The 19,574-nt window shown below is 46.3% G+C and overlaps 1 protein-coding gene across 2 annotated transcripts in view; it reads right to left on the reverse strand.

Annotated features, from left to right (window-relative positions):
• COL20A1 (collagen type XX alpha 1 chain) overlaps positions 1-13,990 on the reverse strand; it is a 537,383-nt gene extending 523,393 nt beyond the window's left edge. Inside the window, exon 1 of one of the 2 annotated variants that reach the window (XM_085619699.1) lies at positions 13,255-13,990. The gene's annotated coding sequence lies outside the window, so the exon portion shown is untranslated. Of the gene's footprint in view, positions 1-13,230 lie in introns of both variants that reach the window. The other variant, XM_085619698.1, reaches the window with a different exon arrangement.
• Positions 13,991-19,574: the final 5,584 nt, after the last annotated feature.

The following is a 19,574-nucleotide window of genomic DNA, read 5'->3' on the forward strand; positions in this document are numbered from 1 at the left end:
GGATCCCGACCTTTTGATCACACACTGTGAGATTGCCCGGTTCTTACTATACCACTGACAACCATCACCCTCTTGTTTTAAGCCCTGCCAAGGGAACCACTGATTAAAAACCTAACAGTACCCCTTAGGTAGTTTTAAGACACATTCCACTGGACACATTATCCTACCTCCACATACCCTCCCTCATCATTATGGCCGAAAGAGAAGATCTCCGCCAAAGAGCCCTCTCGCGGGGCCCGTGGGGCATTGCAGCACCGGCCCCATGATGAGCAAAGCCCTATAATGAAGCAAGACACTCCCTTGGGTGTGTGAGGGCTCTATCTCTCAAAAAAGAAGATTTCCCCAATCACAATACGCTGCGACCGCGCCTCACTTTTCTCTATAGGAACAGCTACCCTCCGTTTGTAAGCATACTTCATTATGAAAGCATAAGTGCTGGAACTTTAACTGCTCTTAGTCCCTCTCCTTTTGATTGACTTGCCAAGTCAGCAGAAAATTTGGTCCTCGCTTAGCGTGTGCAGCTGATGTCCAGTTCAGTGCACAGCAAAATTGTTATGGGGAGGGGGGGTTGTCGAAAACCAGCCGCAGCCCGTGCAGTTAGCAGCGGTGGGGCCGGTTAAGGAGGGATTTCGAGAAACAAGGCAGAGGGAAAGTTATTTATTTATTTAATTTTCCCTCTGCTTCGTCCCTCGAAATCCCCCCTTACCTGGCCCCACCGCTGTTACCTGCACTGACTGCGACTGTCAAAAACATTGTATTTTTCCATTTTAGTTCTCCCAGGAAATGTTACTCGCGCTATAACAAAAGCAGCTGTTTTGTGCCTGACTTAGAATGACTATGGGGCATATAATCAACGAGGCGATAAAAAATTATCGCCGCTTTTGCGTCCGTTTTCGGACGAAAAGCGGCGATAATTTTATTGCCTAATCAGCAAGGTCACGCTATCGCGTGAAACCTTCCATTAGCGCCTGTTTTCTGAACGTCCATGTTTGCATCTCTAATGAGATGCAAAGTGGGCGTTCCTCCCCAGAATAATGGGAGAAATGTCGCTAAGCGACATTTCTCCTATTATCAAGCTTCACGCTAAGAAGCATAGCGGCAAGAAAAGTAGCGATAACCTCTGTTATCGCTACTTTCCTTACGCCTGCTTCAGGACTGACTTAGCCATGATATCCTATGGAAGGTGGATATCACGGCTAAGTATGCCATGCCCTATCATCAGGCCATCGCCAAACTTTGTGAGATTATCACTGGATTTCCAGCGATAATCTCACATTTGGCAGTTAGCGCTTGGAATTTTATCGCTTTTGAGATAAGCGTTGCTAATAGCACGCTATCTCAGCGATAAAATTCCACGTTAGCTGGCGATTATATATCCTAGCCCTAAGTGCGCTTAGCAATAATTATCGCCGGTCCTTGATGATATACCCCTATAGCACTTTACTCACATACTGTGCTTTCATTTTATTTCGTGTAAATCCACCCAGTAGTTCTTGAAATATTAGTTATAAAAAAGGAGCACACCAAATGAATTAACTCATTCTTGAAGAAATAGGTGCAATTACAAATGCTTTAAATCATCTTACTGATAAGAACACATCCTACATTAACCTTAAAACTTTCACAGACATGACTGAATCTATGTATCATTAATGGGTTTGGGTATGTGTTGCTATTTAATTAGATTTTGGTTTTAGGTCTGGGTATTTATTGGAATATGTATTGTGAGGTCATTAGCAGTGCATTTTGTGTGTGAGTTATGGTTTACATGGCTGCTGTACAAGTTATGAACTGCAGTCCCAGATATAACTTCCAAATTCGAGTGTTTTTTGGTTTTCATTTGTAACTATAAATGCATGTTAGGTGTGATTTTCAGGTGAATTTTCATAAGGTATTTTTACAAAGCTAACCGTAACTTCACATGAACTGTTTTATTGTTTTTCAGCCACATGCAAGAGTTCCACAGGCTGCTTGTGCAACAGAGATTGGCTACAATGTCTGAAGAAACAGTGGGCCACAGAGCCTGTGCCAAACCTTCTCTATCCGGCAGACCTTCACTGTGCATGGCATAATGCTGTGCACAGGAGGGGTGGCCAAAGACAGGCAGTCCCAGCTCCACAGGGGCTATTCCATGGACAACAGGGGTTGGCCGAAGGACCTGACCTCCAGACTCTTTCCAGGTCCTGTGCCCATATCCTTTTAGGCGGTCATTCCCTCCAATGCATGACCTGAGAAACAGGCGCTGGCCACACAGTCTTGTTTATGGCCATACCTAGTGCTTAATTTGAGCCGGTGGTTGCTGGTGGGGGGGAACCAGCACTCATTTCGGGAGACCAGCTCAGTTACCAAGTGAAAGAGAGGGAAAAACACACAGATCTGAAAGACAGAGGAAGAAAAGACGGCAAAACCATCACAAACAGAAAGCAGGAACCTGCAAGTGTGAGAAAAACAGAAAGGGAGTGTCTGCATTTACCATGCTGATAGGTCGTAGCGGGCAACCGGGCGTTTGCCCGGTGGGCTGCCAGGGTGAGGGCCGGTTTTGGGCCCCTGTGGCCGTTTTTGTTACTGGGGGGCCTGCAATATCGCCCCCTGGTAACAAAATCGGCCAAAACCGGCCCTTGCAAGCAGCTCGGCTGGACCCCCTCAGACCCCCCAGAGGAGCCAGCCGAGCAGTTTGCCAGGGCCGGTTTCAGTTCCCAGTCCGGCCCTGCATGCTGATGTTTAATTGCCCCGGCTGCCGGCTTCTGAACGGCACTTCAGGCACCGGCACTCTTCCTTTCACAAATTAAGTACTGACCATACCCTTCTTTCTTTTTTTGGGGGGGATCTGCTGATCCATTTTGAAACCACGGACCCAGAGCCATCATTGTGACCTGGTGCCAATCCGGTCCCGCGGTGCGGTTCTAGTCAGTGAAGCTTGGACAAGACCGTGGCACCTAGTTGGGAAGCTTTCCCTGGGACCGGGTTTCCTATTTGGGATTTGCAGAATAAGGGGACATTCTGGTTACAGCCACTGGATCTGTGGGGTTCCATGACAAAATGAAATATATATTTTTACTTTTCAAACATGAAGATTACTTGCCCCTATCTGCCCCGCCCACATAGGCTTGAAGGTCAGAGTGCGCTCTTTCTGCCCCCTTGTTTATCCTTTTTTCAGGTGACAAATTATGTGTTGGAGAATTTTGATTTTCAATGGATTAGTCGCTACTTTCGGTGCCAGCAGCGCCTATTACGTGCACCAACCCCTGTCACCGGTGTTGTGTGGAGTAAATATTTATTTATGCCATGGAAATGAAATAAATGAGGTCCAATAACACAGGTTATCTAAAGCATCTGTATTAATAAACACACATTGTCACGTGTATTAATTACCACAGTGTAATGGTCAGATTCCGGTTAATTAGCAGCGAACAGCTAAATTGACATGGACAGAAGTTTGTTTGTTGGCCTACAGTTTGCATGTTCCACTTACTTTACAAAGGGAAACAACTCTCCAATAGCCCCACAACCGCGGAAATCTGATTTTAAGTGTGTGTGTGTGTGTGTGTGTGTGTGTGTGTGTGTGTGTGCGTGTGTGTGTGTGTGTGTGTGTGTTTGTGTGTGTGTGTGTGTGTGGGTGCGCATGTGTGTGTTTTGACATTTACCAGTTATGACATGCAATGCATAATGTATACCCAAACAACACCACCTACCATGTTTAGTTCTGGGTAGTCAGTCCTTTTTTTCACATGTGCTGTGTGCTGTGGCAGGGAGTGTCAGCGATGCTGTGCTTTGTGTCGTGCATACATAGCTAGCAAACGTCAGCTGTATTTTGGTTTCTTTTTTGCTGAAACATAATCTTCAACTACCTTTTTTTCAGTCAATTTCAGAGTTTTCAGATGATGGTCTGAAGTCACCTGGCATGTACCCACTCTGCGCTGCACACAGGCTCTGGTATATCTGGTAGTCTACAGTGTGGTGTGAATATAAGTGCAGGTCAAACTCGATCATGCCTGTGTGCCCCACGCTGCAGAAAAGGTCTGACCATCACCATTTTACACAATGTATGTTCTGGTCTTCACAGTCACCTCTCGATATGTCTATGAATGTGCCTTTGTCCATCTACCCACCCACTCAGATTCATTAAACAATTGCTCCATCCACCTTCTAACTCATCCATTCATTCTCCCATGTGTGTATGGACGTATGCCTGTGTGCATACTGTCTGTGACTGTAAGTTGTTCTTCATGTCTGCTTATGTTCCTCTGCATGTTTTCTGTTCACACAGATTCTAGCATGTGTCTTGCATGTGTGGGTGCATGTGCCTTGCCGTTTAGTTTGTAAGCACCAGTGCATGCACTTACGGTGCCTTCGATCAGAGTTGGATAGGCCGGGACTCATCAGCCCATATGGCAGCACCCGCCACCCCTATTGCACCCGCTGCTTGCCCTATAGACCAAAACAGCCGGTCCAGCCACAGCCGCTGTTGTATGAGGCTGTCTGTAATGGTCTCTGACTCTGTGTAGATCCAGGTCTGTATAGATGCTGTGCTTTGTTGGCCTGTTGCCCACTGTTCATGATTCACGGTACAAAAGCCAAATATATTGACCAAGGACATCCATCCAGCAACTGGAACACAGACCTTCTAGTGGAGGAATTTCTCCCACAGCAGAAACCCTGGGTGGAATTCCGCCACTCACAATTCCATGTGTCTACTAGACCCATTTCAGATCATTCCAGGCCTGGAGACACTGAACCCGTTCCCATGATGCAGGGTCAAGGGATGCAGGTAGGAGCACATCCCCAGCCCTGCAGAAGCAGATGTTGCCAACTGTGACCTGACCCCATCCATCCTCCTGCCCCCACCAGCCCTTCTGCTGACACTTTCCACTTGATCTGAGCAGGCAGAAGATCTCGGCCTATTCTCGCTGTAACTAGTGAAAACCACAAGGAAAAGGACCACGGCCCAGATTTACAAAGTCCTTTCTTTGCCATTGCATCACGCAATGCGGCACAAGGCAACGCAAGGGTTCGGAGAGATTTACTAAGCAGCGTAAAGCCACTCTGTGTGGCATGGTAAAGCCAGAGTAACGCAAGGCAGCGCAAGTCGCTGCTCTGAATTATTCTGCGCTGTGAGGCGTTCCATGGGTGGAGCGTGGGTGTTCCCAAGCACCAGCCCATGGATTTTAGCGCATTCCCAGATTTATGGAAATGTATCAAAATTTTACGCCTTCCCAGGTGAGGCATAATGAAGAGAAATATGTTTATTTCTCCTTGTTATTTGCTTTTTCTAAGCGTGTTGCAGTACACATAGAAAGAGGAAAATACCTTTAAGGATTGTTTTTTTGCAAGGAAGAGTCCCTAGATGTAGAAAAACAATCCTGCCTGTAAAGCAGGCACCCTTACCCCATGGCGCAAGGGTGCCTGTGTTGGCATTTAGCAGCCACAAGTACTCCAGGGCAAGGTGAGAGAGCAGGCATGCCCTATTTGTTAGTAATTATGGTGCATTACTGCCCTCCCCATTTGATGCAGCGCAGTGCAGTGCGTTGTCTTGTTGTGTTGCATAGCTCCAAACCTTAGTAAATTCATCCCCATGTATCTTCAGATCCATGTGTCGATACCCATTCAGGGAAGAGAAGTCATAATCATCGGATTTTGGTGGTGTAGGGATACTGCCCAGAATCCTGAATTCTAGTCTCCTGGCATCTCCTCAGCAAAAACGGGCACATCTGTAATGAGGTGAGTAGTCACGTGATGACGACCAACCTGTATTTTAAACTGAGGGGGGTGCAAGATAGACCCTAATTCTCTCCCCATGTTTAAATCATGGTCATAACAAAATAATAAAGATAATAGTAGCAACAATGAAAGCACGACAATAATCAATGAGTGCTAATACAGTTAGGGTTCTCCTTTTCTAGTCTCCCGAATAGCGCAGGCCACCCTGTAGAGTGCCTGTTGCCTCTCGAAATAAAGGACGCAAGGCACGCTTAGGGCACATAAAACCCTGCACAGACGCAGAAATAATCAATATATTTAAACGCCATTTGGGAAACAACCTTTAAAGATGTCAACTGAACAGAAGATGCATTTAATAAAAAATAATGTATTTTTTATTACTGCTATCTTACAGCTTCAAAATCACTGTAAATACGTTTTTATTACCTCAAAAAATGAAAACCTGAATAATTCCCCTCCCCCTTTGACTTCAGTTTGCACACAGTTCTCAACCAGTACTTGAAATAGAAATGTAAAAGTGCACGTAGTCACTGTCTCAGAGTACCTTTTTGCTACTCAGAAGTGCACGAACTCTCCCATTAAAAGTGCAGAATCTCTGGTCTGAAGTGCTGTAACTCTCTCTTTCAAAGTAAAGAAGCGCAGCTATGCAGTACTGGTCTCAGCAGCAGGCGCTGCACCCACCCAGCCCTCGCTCTGCTTTATGACATCACTGCGGGGATGGGAGGCCCCCGGGGCTGTAGATTCCTGTCTCCTTCCACTTTTACTGCCAGGTAACATTCCGCCCGCCTTGAGAAGAATGGCGGGAATGCCGGGGGCCTCTTTGCCGTCGTGAACGTGTGGGAACACGCGGGGCTCTGACTGGGAGGTCACCAGCTCCAACCTGCTGGAAACTTCCATCGGACTCGTGGGACTCGTGGGGCGCGCATACCTGTAACAGGTGTGCCTGGGAATGTCTACCCTCGGTTCGTTCTTGGCTCTGTGAAGTGGCTTGCCTCCTGTGGGGTGGGGGCGCATGCTGACCTCTGAAAATATATCACCCCCGCCCCCGCTATAAACTTCAATAGTTTGCAGCAAAATCTTTGAATAATCTCAAATCTAAAATATCGTCCCATTTAAGATGTGAGGAAGGATATTAGTTAGATACACACATCTCAAAGCTGCTCGATAGTCACAGACACGTTTCGCCCTCCTTGAAGCTCAGCTGCGTGATGACAGTACCGAAGCTCTAGATGTGGCTAATAAACTGCTATTTTGGTAATTTGGGGGAATATCAACAACAACCGGCGATAATTATCGCAAAGCGCACTTAGCGCTTGGATAATTATCGCCGGCTAGCGTGAATTTTTATCGCTGAGATAGCGTGCTATTAGCAACGCTTATCTCAATAGCGATAAAAATCTACACGCTAGCAGGCTAACGTGAGATTATCGCTGGAAACCCAGCGATAATCACACGTTACCTTGTTGATAGGGACAGGCAAATTTAGCCATGATATCCTCCTTCCATAGGATATCATGGCTAAGTCTGAAAATTAGCAGACGTAAAAAAGCAGCGTTAACCGCGGTTAGCGTTGCTTTTTTTGTCTCTAACAGGGTTAGCGACATTCTTGATAATAGGAGAAATGTCGCTTAGCGACATTTCTCCTATTATTTTACTCTGGAACGCCCCCTTTGCATCTCATTAGAGATGCAAGGGGAAGCATAGAGTAAAAGGGTGCTAACATGCGAATTTGCATGTTAGCACCCTGTTGTTGATAGGGGGCTAGTTTTATCTCTGCTTTTTTGGCTTTTAAAGCCAAAAACCCAGAGATAAAGCCCTTGTTGATATGCCCCAAAGTCAGTAAAAAACAGAGCAAAAACATCGTCTGAGGGCTGCAGCACAAAGGCATTCCCTAGAAAGATTAGTGTCAGGCACCCACACCCACCTCCCTGCGGCCCTTCATTTCGGAGTTTAAATCCACAATCACAGCACAGCATAACTCTTCTTCAGGCAACGTTCACAAAGAGAGATACCCTGTTTGCAGTCTCTGCAGAGAGGCCAAGGATCAAATGGGCAGCGATAAGACCGTGAATGTGTGGGACACTTAACGAGCTAAAGTGGGTGGACATTATTAAAAGCTGGCACTGGTGTGCAGTGTGAGGAGTTGGCACTCGGCAGCCATGTGAGTGGCTGGTAGTGTTTTGGAAGTGTCCGCAGATTCCACGGGTGGAAAGTGAGAAGCTGGATAGCCCGGTAAGGTCCTGGGGATTAAAATAATGGTATAATGAATGCTGGTTATTACACTTTTTAGGGAGATCCTAGGGGCATATCATCAAGGACCGGCGATAATTATCGCTAAGCGCACTTAGCGCTAGGATAATTATCTCCGGGTAATATGGAATTTTATCGCTGAAATAGCGTGCTGTTGGCAACGCCTATCTCAAAGGCGATAAAATTCCAAGCGCTAACTGCCAAACGTGAGATTATCGCTGGAAATCCAGCGATAATCTCACAAAGTTTGGCGATAGCCTGATGATAGGGCATGGCATATTTAGCCGTGATATCCACCTTCCATAGGATATCATGGCTAAGTCAGTCCTGAAGCAGGCGTAAGGAAAGTAGCGATAACAGGGGTTATCGCTACTTTTCCTGCCGCTATGCTTCTTAGCGTGAGGCGTGATAATAGAAGAAATGTCGCTTAGCGACATTTCTCCCATTATTCTGGGGAGGAACGCCCACTTCATATCTCATTAGAGATGCAAAGCTGGGCGTTAAGGGAAAGGGCGAAAAAGCATGGATTCACGCTTTAGCGGGTCCTTGCTAATAGCGCGTTAAAATTATCGCCGCTTTTCGTCCGAAAACGGACGCAAAAGCGGCGATAATTTTTTATCGCCTCGTTGATGATATGCCTCTGTGTTTTTTGTTGTCACAATTTTAATTAATCTATAAGTAGCATAATTTGCTAATATGCCTGCTGCAAGGCACAATGTGCAATATGCAGATCCCAGATTTATATTTTATGAAGCCAGCTCAGTGGGTTACTGCTTTTGTCACAGAGATCCTTTTATTTTTTGCAGTTCAAAAGTTACAATCCTTCCAATACTGCTCAGTGCGCTATGAACAGGCATCAAAGAGCTGCCTGAGAATTGCAAGGCAGAGGTGTAGAATATTACTCGGTTTTTATATGTTTTGTTATTCTAAGGTTGAGAAAAGCTTTCTTTTGGGTAGTAATAAAGTCTTACTGGTACAGACAACCCCAACCCCTGTGTTACATTTGAAATCCGACTTTGTTCGTTCTTAACATACATATAATGCCTATCGGTGTGAGTGATGTGACTCCTATACCTTGTAGCCATCATTGTCTTATGTAACATTTCGTGTATTTTGTTTTACACACTTGTATTATTCATTGTTTTGTATTATGCGCATGTGATGTAAAGTTTTCTGACACTCTACATTATGATGAGTAGTGCTATAAAAGAAAATAAATAAACAAAAAAATTAGTAAGTGCTACTTAAATCATTATTAATCGAATTCTTCATACAGATGCATGTGGCATTCTTACAGTGCATGCATGTCTCTTGCATACAGGGTTTGATCAAAGTCAAAAGCCAGCCCACAAATCATAGTTTCACTTAAGCACTTGTAAAGTGAGAACAAGCGACTGCCTTTGTTCCCCTCCGCTTGAGGTGTTTGGCTTCACATGGCTCATAGCCAGCACGATACTCCAATGAAAGAAGGGCTGATGGCCCTTTAAGTGAGGTCTTTTGTATTGGGCCTGCTGGAAGTGAAAATAAGAAACATCCTTATCTTCTTCAAGTTGCTGATTCCCATACACAGGGGCACATGCAGCATATTTCTCTGAGGCCATCCCGGATCCGGCATCTGGCTCGGTATTTGCACCTGGATCTGGATGGACCACTCTCATTTCCTGCATGGATTCTGTTGGCTGTGCAGTATCTGTTCTGTGTGTGGGGGAAACATGCACCACAAGTGCATGTTCTGTGTGAAAAAGACTTGCACTAATGATGTGTGTGGTGTACAAGGTCCGTGAGTGTCATGGAAGTGTCCACCACTAGTGCATGTGCCTTCCCTGTTCTGTGTCAGAAGGCTTGCACCAGTGCTGCTTGTGGTGTACCTGGTCCGTGTGTAAGGGAAGCGTGCATCACAAGTGCATGGGCTATACCTGCTCTGTGTGTGAAGACAATATTAACCAATGTTGCATATGATGTACCTGGTCCATGTAAAGTGAGGGAATTGTGCACCAGAAGTGCATATGCTGTACCTGTTCTGAAGCCTTGCACCAGTACTGCATGTGATGTGACTGATCCATGTGTAAGGAAAGTGTGCACTACAAGTGCATGTGCTATGCCTGTGCTGTGTGTGAAGACAATTTGCACCACTGTTGCATATGATGGGTCTGGTCCATGGAAACAGCTGCCGCCCGTGCGGGTAAGAGCAGTGGGGCCGGTTGTGGGGGGGATTTCAAAAGACAACGAGGAGGGAAAATTCATTATTTATCGAATTTTCCCTCGTGGTCATCTGTTGAATTTCCACCAACCCGGCCCCACCTTTCTTACATGCACGGTCCTCTCCTGCATGTAAGTGACAGAATTGTGCACCACAAGTGCACATGCTATACCCGTCCTATGTATGAAGCCTTGCACCAGTGCTGCATGTGATGTGCCTGGTCCATGTGTGAGGGAAATGTGCCCTACGAGTGCATATGCTGTACGTGTGTGTGAAGGCTTGCACCAGTGTTGCATGTGGGGTACCTGGTCAATGTGTAAAGGAAGCGTGCACCACAAGCACATGTGCTGTATCTGTTGTGTGTGTGAAGGCGTGCACTAGTACTGCATCAGATGTGCCTGGTCCATGTGCAAGAGAAGTATGATCCACAAGTGCATGTGCTGTACCTTTTGTGTGTGTGAAGGCTTGAACCAGAACTGCATGTGCTGTAACTGGTCCATGTGTAAGTGAAGTGTGCACCACAAGAGCATGTGCTGTACCTGATCTCTGTGTGAAGGATTGCACCAGTGCTCTCTGTGGTGCACCTGGCCCCGGTGTAAGGGAAGCGTGCACCACAAGCGCCTGTGCTTAACCTGTTCTGTGTGTGAAGAAGGCATCCACCAATGTTGGATATGCTGTACCTGGTCAGTGTGTGTGAGGGAAGCTGCACTGATACTGCCTTAGGAGAATCTACATGTATGGATGGCGTGCGCACCATAACTGCCTCTTCCATTTAGTGCAAATTGAGAGTGCGCACTGCTGCAGCTTTATATGTTTGTGGTATAGAATATGATGCTCTTGCATGTGCTCTTTGTGACGGGAGACCTGTACTGTGCTGTGTCTGTTCTGTCAGTGTGGTTGAAGCGTGTGCTTTCCTGGTGTACACTGTGAATGTGCAAACGGCTTGCACTGCTGTACGTGAGCTGTGCCTCTTTTGTGTGTGCGTGGCTGTGCTGTTCCTATTCTGTGTGTGGTAGACTCTTGCACTTCTGCTGCTTGCTCTCCACCGACCCTAGGTGACGGAAGCTTGCTCACCTCATGCGTGTGCTGTTAAGTTCTACTGCCTGTTATGTAGCTGTTCCGTGCTGAACTCAAGTGACTTTCTGGTGTCTCTCAGCTGTACTTTTTGCTTGTGAAAGGAAGGTGTGCTGTGTCTGTTTTATCTGTGTGAGATACGCTTGTTTGGCTGCTGCCTACCAGTTCTTAATGTGAACCGGTGGCTTTCGGTGCTCGGCACCCACTCTTAGTTGTCAACACTGACACTTATGAAAGTCTGCCACGCTGTCAGTCTAATTTAGAGACGAGCACAACAGCTTATTATTAATATGATATACATTAAAAATGACAGATACCTTCCGCCCAAGCTATTCGTATAGCTTTGGGGTCGTAGAATAGTCTGAATTGTCACATTTGTAGTAGTTTGATGGTTAGTAGTGTTTTTTGTACAACAGTTTATTATTAATATGATATACATTAAAAATGACAGATACCTGCTGCCCAAGCCATTCGTATAGCTTTGGGGTCCTAGAATAGTCTGAATTGTCACATTTGTAGTAGTTTGATGGTTAGTTGTTCTTTTGTACTGGCACTGGCAGCACTGGCAGGGGCAAGAAGGTGGTGCAAGCTGCAGTGGCCGCCTGACAAAGACCGGACATCTTTTTTTTGTACAAACTAAGGGGCAGATTTACAAGAACTGGCGCATTTCTGCATATTAGCAGAGATGCATCAGTTCATTTGCGTCCCGTACAAAACCCTTGCGCCACCATGGGTGCGTCACATTTACAATGCGGTGCACCGTGGCGGAAGGATAGACAGATGCGTGACGCAGGGCAGCGCATTGCTGGAGACCTGTCACAAGCACGACGCAACTCCAGCAATGGTTAGGTATGTTCCTAACATGCTGCATCACTCCTTACGAAGCAGACGTAAGGTTTTGACGCAGTGGCGTCGTAAAAGTGACTCGGTTAAATCTTGTAGATTTCACTGCGTCACTTTCACAAGGCTTTCTCACGTCGGAACGCCCACCCTGCATACATTATACCTGACGCAGGTATAATGTAGCGCAGGGCTTTAAAACGTGACGCATCTCCCTAGATGCGTCACACTGTAAATATGTTGCAACGTGGCGCATTGTTTACGACGCCGCTGCGTTACAGAAGTGACGCAACAGCGGCATAAAGTTGTCGCAAGGGGATTGTAAATCTGCCCCTAAGCACTTCTGCCTGCGCTGTATCTGTTTACAGCATGGGGAGATTGCACCGCTCCTGCCTGTGCAGTGCCTGTTGTGCGTGCGCGCCTGTGTATTAGTAGGGCAGTCGGACCCTAAGGTTCCAGGTCATCTTATAGACATAATTTTGTGCCAGGCCTTCGGTTCTTCACAACACCTCTAATAAAACAAAGTGAATGAAGAGAAGCATGAATGTGGCACTTTTTGTGATCAAGGTCGGCATGAGCAGTTCATTGTGCTCACAGCGCCTTGAAGAAGCACGAAGGAAGCATAAGGCACTCTATACTGCAGTAAATAAATACATGTTGCACTGCACACTGCTTCCGCCGCTTCTCACACAGGGCTATCATCAGGAAATGCTACGAGGGCGAGGACTTCTTCGCATTTGTTTCAAAGCTTTGTCCATGAAAGAAGCGCGAGCAAACATAAGGATTGGACTAAGACCACACAGCGTGTGAACTCGGCGAAGCCGGGATTAGAACCACGTGTCCCGATACCGAGGTAAACAATGCACTGCAACGACAGCACTTATCAATGCGCGCCCATTTTCAACTTGTCTCTAGTCGTTATGAAAGAACACAACACCAAAGCTGACGTACCACACACACAGCGTATAAAAAGCAGCATACGATGTGATTTAACATGCACAATAACCTCAAATAACATGACGATTGCTCCTCTGGATTCAATAATAGAATGCCCGATACCGCACAAAAGTTCGCCAAAATAGACAAAGCGCTTTGATGCCATAACAAAGGAGATTGGCGCTGTGCAAAATGTAAATAACATAACATACCCCCACAAAGAGCCCCGAGCAAACCTTTCTCGGGCCGACTCTTGCTGGTATTTCTCAGTTGGGAGCAAGTAATGCCCCTTTCTCGATGAACATCTGTGTCGCTCTTTCAGTCTTCTGGGAAATTTTGAGGAAATTGAATCAGAGAAGCGCGATTGGTTCTTTAAAGCTCCAAGAAGTCTTGCAAGTCCTAGAAGGCGCAAGAAGTTTTAAGACGTTCTTAAAGTTCTTTGATAACACGGGATGGGGAAGGTTTTGATTTTCTAGAAGGTTCTCGTAAAATCCGCATTGTTCTTGAGCGCGCTAAAAGTTCTGGAAAGCTCTTCTGTGGTGCTCCGGAAAACTGAGACTTATCGGTGGACGAGTGACTGACAGGATGCTACGGATGGTTCCAGCAGCTCGCGGGCACCCAGAGAGTTCCAGCATACAGCGAAAGCGCTGGGAGTTCCTAGCAGGTTGGGAGCTTCCCGAAGACCTGGGCAGCTTTAGAAGTTGGAGGAAGCTCGCAGGCGGCCGCGCTCCCTCTGAGTACCACCCCGGCTTGACAGAAACGCAGAGAGAGAGAGAGAGAGAGATGCGATCAGTCGCCAGTCCCCACCCTCCAGCGAGTGGGAGTCACTGGAAATATTTCACCTCAATAATTAGACATAGAAATGCGTGGGGAGGAGGAGGGCGGGGGCTGTAGGAAGGAGTGAGCTCGCCTGACTGAGGGGCGAGGTACGGAGCTCTTCACCTGCAGGCTAGAGGCAGGGAAAAGTGAGAAAACGTCCAGATATGGAGTAAATTGCAAACCTCGTCGTGAATGTGCATGATTCAATATGGGCGTTAATTAGTGGTCGCAACTAAACCCGTCCCCCATGCGACCCCCGGCACTGCCATTGTGACCCCTGGCCTAAAAGGTCGCCACAGCGGTGCCGGGAACAAAAGCTAAATACGGCTCTCGCGAACCCTTTAAAACGCTTTGTATTGCAGCAAGCGGGGGCGTGTGGCTGCCGTAAATAAATTCAGCAGTTCACCTCACACTGCAAGGAAACGCACACAGTGTTACCGCCGTTTCCTTTCCATCATTTGTTGTTGCTGGGTTGAGAGAAGCTAGCATAAAAGGCGATGTTTCTCGGTGTCACATGGAATTGTCAGATGAAAGGAAAATGAGACGGAGATGTGGGGACAAAAGAAAAATTAACAGATGACCAGGGACAGCAGAGAGACTAGAAGAGAGGAAGAAGAGAACAAAACAAACGGAGAGATAAAGAGGTGTGTATTTGAGAAAGAGAAATAATCAGCGGAAAGAGGTGCTAAATGTTCAAAGGGCAGAGATAAGACTGGTGTGAGAGAGGAAGAGATGACACCACTGAATATCGCCATGAAGAGTATCGACGAACAAGGACATGAAGGACAAAATATTGAGGGTCAAAACCATGGGGCACATGCATCAAGCTTTTTACCGTTCGCAAATGGGCCGATTCGCGTAAAAAGCCTTATGGCCTGGTACTCCCCCAAGTCCCCTCTTTAACTTTTGGTACCCACAGCCCTTGTCCAGATGAGGTCTCCCTCCCTCCCTTAAGGCAAGTATTGAGGCCGCACCAATTTTTTGAATTTTTGGATTAGGGGTTGTAACCCCCCGGCCGTATTTATTGCAAAATTAAAAAACATTATTTATTAACCTTATGTACAATTACGCAGAAAGGCCAAATACATTGTTAGACAGGTGATGTCACATGGCTATCCTTAACTCTAATACACACGACATTCCTACCGTAAATCTAACAATGCATATATTCACTTTCTGCGTGTCCCCTCTAGAGCCTACGGCAAAGTCAATGACTGGCTGCCTCCAGATCCCAGCAAACTAGCAATTTACGCAAAATTATTTCGCCGGAGTTGGCTTGCGCAGGGGGTACAGCTTATCGGACGGATACTTTCCCCCGGGCCCCCTGTGCCCTGTGCCTTAAACTCCATGACGGGGGCTGCAGTAATTCTACATACTTGCGCCCTGATGCGCATGCGTGTGCGAGGGTGGCCACAGGCCCACTGGAAAGAATGACTCCCCCGGCCCCCGCACCCTGACAGCCTACCTACCGGCTGTCACTGCCCCTGGAGTTACATGGTTCTGACCGCTAAGGACCGAAGTCTATGCTTACCAATCATGACCTTACCGCCTGACCGGAGACACACCCAACTAAATACGACATTATTACCTGAAATCAAATAACATGTACCGACATTCTTTTAAACGTTACATTTCAATCACATACTCTGTACTAACCAATCCTGTACTTGACAAGCTTACAAATAACACCACTTTTATTATTATAACTTCACCAAAACATCATATTTTCATTAACTATCTCCTGAGATACCTGTAATACAAGTAAAAGAGCCAAGCAAATGCATTACTGCGAAACACATTTAACGTGTACCTGATCATCAATTTACATTAATTCTATCTCCTGAGATACCTGCAATAAAAGTAAACAAACAAAGCAAATACATTACTGACTGCCGGCTGTGCCACGTACTCGCGCTCGACTAGCTCTTAGCGCCATCCCGGGGCCGGGATCCCGCGGCCTGCCCAACCCAGGTGGCACTAGAGTCTATTTCTGTAAATGCAGGCACCAAGGTTTCCTGCAGCCTAGCTGAACCCCGCCGAACCAGAAAACCCTACCTATTAGGCCTCACTAAGGAAAAAACGCAGCGGGAGCATACCTAATTCGCCCACCGACCGCTCCCAGGCCGAACGCCAAACCCGGATGCGTGCGAGAAAACAGGTGCAGCAACAAATAGAAAATGCGGCGGGAGCATTTTTAATTCGCCCCCCCGACCGCTACCATAACTAGCGCGCAAAGAGATCTAACTGAACGTAATCAATAGGAATTGAACCTGTAACCTTGAGAGTAAGAGTCTCAGACCTCAACCATTAGGCCAGAGTGACTCTGTCGAACCCGCCCGGGGAACTTACCAACTACCCATTGGCAGGGCAGGGCGATGCACATTGGTCCAACCGAGGCTCGAACCCTGGCTTCCAGCACCCAAGGCGGCAGTCCAGCCGACGGACCACATCCTCTCCCCTATGATGCCCTCTATGCCGCGATGTCTCCGGCGCAAATCCTCCTCGGTTTGCCGCTGTCTGCTCCTCCCCGGGACCAAAAGCTCCTTCGCCAATCCTGCGCTGGACCCACGATACCGCAAACCTGTAGGGAAACAAAAGAGGAAAAATACATTACGGGCCTCTGGTGGCCCGGGTGCTGTGCCTGTGGGGAGAGCAGAACAAGAGACTGTTCTGCTCCCCACACCCCCTTTTAAAGGGGGGGGGCACAGGCCAGGCCGGTCTAAACCGGCCGGACCCCTACGCTGGATGCCCGCGTGAACCGGAAGCACTAAAGTGCTTCCGGTTCACGCCCTGCAGAAATGCCACCTATTGGACGCCTAATGGGGGAGGTGGGAGTGCTCCCACCTCCCCCTCTGCCCCGGGGACCGGTCCGACCGTCATAAGGGCGGCGCGTGCTAGTTAGCGCTCGGCCTTGCACATTTCCTATGCATCAAACAAATCCATTCGCAAAATAGGTAATCGCAATTTTTGCGATTACTTATTTTGCAAATGCATTTAGGGAATCGCAATTTGTGATTCCCTAAATGCAATGCATAAAGCATTTTGAAAATGCGACTTTGCATTAAGGATTCGCAAATTACCATCAACTTCAAGTTGATGGTAATTTTCAAATCATCAGAAAAATGCATAAAATTGAATTTTTTAAAGTGCCATGTGACGCACATGTGTGTGCGCCACATGTGCACACTTACGTTTTTTTGGGGGTGCATCAAGGGAGCCTTAGGACCCAAGGCACCCTTGCAATTGCATTCCCAAATTGCGATTACATATTTGGTAATCGCAAATTGTGAATGTTTCCCATTCATTCCTATGGGTCTCTACGCTCATAGAAATGATTGGGAATGCATTCCCTAATAGAGAATCACAATTTGCGATTCGCTATTTGGGAATGTGTAGGAATCGCTATTTATTTTGCGATTCTTACATGCATAAGGAATTGCGACTCCTAAATAGCGATTCCTTACAAATCACTATTAAGGAATCGCAATTCCTTATCTTGACGCATATGCCCCGAAGCATTTTGAAAATGCGACTTTGCGGTAAGGATTCACAAATTACCATTAACCTCAAGATTGATGGTAATTTTGAAATCCTCAGAAAAATACACAAAATTTCATTTTTCAAAGTGCCATGTGGCGCATACACATGCCCTTAGGGCGTGTGTGTGCGCCCCATGTGCACACTTACCTTTTTTGGAAGTGCATCAGGGGAGACTTAGGATCCCCGGCACCCTTGCAATTGCATTCACAATTTGCGATTATCTATTTGGTAATCGCAAATTGCGAATGCTTTCCAATTAATTCCTATGATCACTATTAAGGAATCGCAATTCCTTATCTAGATGCATGTGCCTCCATGTTTGTTGTCGCAAACGTCCAGATTCGCAAAATCGGGTAGCAAGTTTGTTGTCGCAAACGGACCGATTCGCAGAATCGGGTACCATGTTTTTTTAATAAATTTCTTTATTAATTTTTGTTCTTTCGAAGGTATAGACCATGTTCATATACAATTACATTTCTCTCATACGTCAACTGATACAATGAACATTCCAATTGTAGACTCAGGATTGTAGACATATACTCTCCTCCAGAGAGCTTTCCCAATCAGACAATGTTTTTGATGTGCGGCAACCAAACTTTAACTAAACCCACCCCCGAACTCCCCCCCACCCCCCCCCCCCAACTCCCCCCCTTGCTGGGTCCATGCAATTTCAGGTTCAGTTATCTTCAGAACAGTCATGGGTCTCTTCCTGTCTCCCCTCCTGACTGTGGGTCACCGTCCTAGTGGAGTGTGTCTCATCAGGTGATACCTGTGTGGAATCGGGTGCCATGTTTGTTGTCGCAAACGGACCGATTCACAGAACAAGACGTTCGCAGACAGCTGAGGTAAGTTAAAGATTTTTTTTTGCATATATGTTAAGTCCATGCATGCAGATAGAGTGTGTTTGTGAGAGATAGCATGTGTAGGTGTAACCACTCACACTTAAGGGGGCCCCTGAATCTGATGGCTGGAAGAGGGAACAGGGGAAAGAGAAAATTACTGATACAAGAAACACACCACTCTGCCCCAAAATTTCTTTATCTGGTGCTAAAAAGTCACCGGTAGAATAAGAGTAATCCTAGAAAACACTGGCCTTCCCAATTATTATACAAGAAACCTAGTAGGTTAGGAATACCATATTTATTTATGTTATTTAATCAGCATTATAGAAAAGACATAAAAGAATAAATATCACAAGGATCTGCACGCATCATGAGTCACACACACTTATTTTTTCAAAGCAGCCAAACATACACATACTCAGACATACTTGAACAACCCATCACGTCACAATTCATTAGACCACAGTAAATGTATTCAAGTGATAACAGAGGTCTTCCCCAAGAGTACTGGCAGACATAAGATTTCAAAATAACAAGAACAGTTGACATAAGGGGAAAGGGAGTCCTCCTCCAGTGGTACAGTACATAATACACTTCCTTCTCCGGGAGGGAGATAGAGGCAGGGGAGACACAAGCTCCAACGCCGACGCGCGTTTCGGTGTCAAGCCCGGATCTGGGTCACACCTTCATCAGGACGAAGCAGTGCAGTTTGAGACTCGTGAAGAATTACGCCTAAAGGAAAAACAAAGTTTATATATACATAAGAACACAGTATATTTGAATAGAAGAAGGGTGTCAATATACAAAGCATCCCCTACTGTACATCATGATAAAAGGGAAGGCACAGGTTTAGGAGGACAGGAAGGATCATTATCAAATGTATTTAAGAACAAGGGAGTGTGCACACTAAGAAAAATAAGGAGAGTATCAGCCACAGTGCTGTTGAATTTGCAAAATAGAGGAAAATGACCAAAAGCCATCAGTGTCACATATGCCCGTGCAAATGGAAAAAGTGAATATCAAATAAGTAGCATACATTCTCAACAAGATGGTGCTGAAAGTAGCCAGGAGGTCAAGATGAAGGGCTACTGCTTACAACAAGCACACTGATAAATACCTGGACAGAAAAACCAGGACGGTAGTACGAAGTTTTAGAGGCCAGAGTGGACAGAAATGACGGATTCCCCACTTGAACCTACAGAGGGAGGTATAGACACTGAATTTCTCAGTCAGGTAAAGGGCAGGCTAATAAGTAGCTGTGTGAGACTAGCAGATGGTTGTATACAAACCAGCTTACCCGATAAGATAAAAGGAAGGGCAAGATTATTTTTCATATGGACAAAGCAATCAGTGAG

Source organism: Triturus cristatus, chromosome 7 (assembly GCF_964204655.1).
Source record: "Triturus cristatus chromosome 7, aTriCri1.1, whole genome shotgun sequence".
NCBI lineage: Eukaryota > Metazoa > Chordata > Amphibia > Caudata > Salamandridae > Triturus > Triturus cristatus.